We start from the raw sequence: 3,479 nt of genomic DNA, 5'->3' as shown, positions 1-3,479 counted from the left end.
AAATTCCATATCGAGATTCCATAAATCCGAGAATAAACATTAGGAATGTCGCCATGAAGTGGTGTTCCTTTACTTGTTTCCCTCAGTATATCATTGAACAGGGACTGTGAGGCAGACGACACCAAGCCCCGTGTTTTCTATCATCTAAATCTAAGACTGAAACTCAACTCTTAGTCAGTGGGCAAAACAGTGACGTGGCGTTTTCAACAAAGCATGTCACCCTACCTCCAGTTGTCTAGACATAGACTGGGATCAAAAGAAAAAACTAGAACGAAATATCCCATTTGGAGCTGGAGCGCTATTATCTGATTGCATTATCCCCGTATCTCACTAGAGACAACACTTGGGTTGACCTCACGTTGGGGAGGGGGAGAGAGCATGGAGGTGGGGTTGCTGGTGAGGGATGAAGTTACATTTATGCTGAGCTCACTATAATGAGATATTTCTACACTTGTGCCTGTATTTGGTTGGTTGTACATCGTTCATATTTCGTTTACTCGTTTCGGGTGAGTATAAATCCGACTTTCGTTATTAGAATTTGAAACTGACGAGATTCCTAGTTCTGGAAAAGGTGGTACTGATCAGTGTATTGACTGCATTTACTGTATTTACTGTTCAGACGTTCATGATATTCATACACGTCAGTCCGCTATGCTTGGTTTTAAAAGGAATGTGTCGACTATTCGTGCTTGATGTTTACCACTGAGTCCTCGGGTCCTCGAGTCGTCGAGTCCTCGACGATATTCCAGTTATATTACCGCCTGTCCATTGGCCATATTGATTTTGTGACCCGCAGAGGGGGGCTATGTGCCGGTCTGCTTAACGTAGACGAAAGCCCGAAGTGATGCAACTTGGACAAAATACGCAACACGGATATGGCGCTTGGAAACGAGGGCATAATGTGTGAAGCCAATGTCCTTGTTCCTACTGAGATATTGCTGAAATATTTCTACAGATGGCGCAAAACTCCACTCACTTACATCCTGTTATGCGATGTATTGTATCTCCTTTGCATGAGGGGTGGTGGGGTGGTTCAAAGGGTTAAAACGTTTGTTCGTTACGGAATGGACTCGGGTACAATTAATGTGTAAAGCCAAGGCATGATATTGCTGATCTTGCTCAAGAAAGGTTCATTTCCTTATTTCGTATGAAATCCTGGAAGGGACATTGTCGCATTGTCGCCCTCTCAAATACAAGGAAAGTAAGGCAAAAATTAATGAAAGCACGACAATGGGACAACGAGACAACGTCCCTTCTCGGAATCCATAATATCGTCCAAATTTGAAAAATATGTTAATCATAGACATATAATAGCAACATATATTTGCAAAAGACTAATTATTCTCCAAACAGTGAATCAAACTCCAGTGTGTATAAATTATGTATGCTTAAATCGGAATCAGTATAACGTCACTTTGGAAAGGTTTTTGCATAACCAAGGCTGCACAAAATCGACACAAGAGGATCAGCTACCTAGCAACGTGCAGGTGGTTGACGGTCAACTAGAATATATTCTTTTGCTTACACGTACTGCAGTGTTGAATAACCAATGAACCATATGAACCAGGCCTGTGTTTATTACAGAAACAATTGCTGTCTAATTACTCGTGATCTTTTGTGCTTAGACACTGAAAGTTAACCAACACTTAAATTTCTTCTGAAGGGAGGGTTTTAGCTGTCTCATGCACTCTTTGGCCAACATACTTTTTTCCAAACAACTGATCTTGACATTTCAGGCAACATGCTGGCAGTGATCTTCCTCTGTTGTCTACACCTAGTGGTGTTGCAGGCACTACCCCCGCAACCGGGTCTTAGAACTGAGGCCGAGTTCGGCCCCCCAATTGGAGGCATTCGACGTTCCAGGAGTTCCGGCAGTGAGAGCGCTCCTAAACACCCTCATCATGTCCCAGGACTCCTGCACTTCTCTAAGAAAACTGAGGATGTTCTCCAATTCCTCATTACGGACATACGTGACATTTTGGGAAAGCCAACCAGACAACATTAAGGGGCTATTCAAACAGGTAAAAATACACTGGCAATAAATGGATACCCGGCAGTGTGTAGTGGTGCAATTGTAGACCTAGCGTCGAAATGGCAACCTGGGTTGTACATACGCCAGAGGGAGGTGCAAACAATGCATTTCGTCTTTAAGAAGACCATAAATAGTAGGGGAATGGATACAAAGCAGTCTAGTTGATTAACAACAATGCACCATACACCATGTGAACATTTTACGAATCCAAACACCACGTAGACGTGATAAGTGAACGATTTACCAACAAGGCTATTTTGTTACTATAATATCCATGATAAGGCTTTAATATAAATGAAGATGTTGATGTCTCCGGTGAACAATTTCGTGTGTAAAAACGTTCTCAATGACGACAAATGTTGTAACAAAGACCTTTGACAAAATTGATGATGAAGGTGATGAATGTAGAGATATCATCTTAATGATGACGATGGGATGACAATTAGAAACATTTTCACCTTTAGCGTCCAACATCAGTAAGACTGGTTCTTATTTTTTGGTGTTTGTTTTCAGGTGAAATAACAACACTACCACCACCGCCACAGCCACCACCGCCAACAACACCTCCAACATCAACCAAACTTAGCGTAGGAATTTACATTTACAATGGAGACGACGGTAACGCTTTGCCTTCTTAAGTGTTTCCTATGGCTTGGTGACCAACTCATCTGAATACCTTTTCTGATTACATCACCTTCTCATTTCATATGTCTCGACTTCTCCTGTGTCTATTGAGAAAAAATCTCATAAAGAGTCAATGCTTCCATCGATACTTGAGGAAACGCCATAACATACCAGCACGTTGTATGGTGTGAGACAAAAACACAGCTACTGTAGACCATTAGCCGAGGAAACGACCATAAAATATAACAATGAATGTTTAGCAGTCTTCACGAAGTGTTTAAGATTAAAGATTTTATTTGCACATACTCGATGTAACCATATATCTATATCTATATACACACATACGTACACACACACACACACACACACACGTGCGTGCGTGTACCCCATTTACTCGGACTCCAAATATCCGGAAACCTCGCCTTCGGGACAAGTTTTTTGTGAAACCAAACTTACGTTCATTAATTGTACTCGCTTAACATTCATGAATATTTTTCATCTAACTTACCAACTAAATCTTCAAACGCAACATGATTACGTCCGACACAACATGACAACGTATTACCTGCGTTCCAACTTCCGTGTGTTATCTGTACACTGTATGATGATTCACTGTTACTTCTATTGACTGCTGATTTATTGATATATATTCACTTAATTTTCACAATTTGCTTGTTTGATCCAGTTAACCAGACGTCTCACTATCCGGGCGGTTTTCGAGTGAAACCAATACGTCCGGATAAACGGGGTTCGACTGTATGTATGAATGCATACAAATATACACGCATTTATGTTGTTTCTATAGAGTACGACATGATAATAA

At 41.1% G+C, this 3,479-nt stretch overlaps 1 long non-coding RNA gene across 1 annotated transcript; it reads left to right on the top strand.

The window, feature by feature from the left end:
• Nucleotides 1–418: 418 nt before the first annotated feature.
• LOC137272416 (uncharacterized) lies at nt 419–2,909 on the top strand. The gene is made up of 3 exons (XR_010956090.1): nt 419–506; nt 1,737–2,021; nt 2,546–2,909. It is a non-coding gene; the product is annotated as an uncharacterized lncRNA (long non-coding RNA).
• The last annotated feature ends 570 nt before the right edge of the window (nt 2,910–3,479 follow it).

Source organism: Haliotis asinina, chromosome 2 (genome assembly GCF_037392515.1).
Source record: "Haliotis asinina isolate JCU_RB_2024 chromosome 2, JCU_Hal_asi_v2, whole genome shotgun sequence".
NCBI lineage: Eukaryota > Metazoa > Mollusca > Gastropoda > Lepetellida > Haliotidae > Haliotis > Haliotis asinina.
This window is presented reverse-complemented; position numbering and strand designations above follow the sequence as displayed.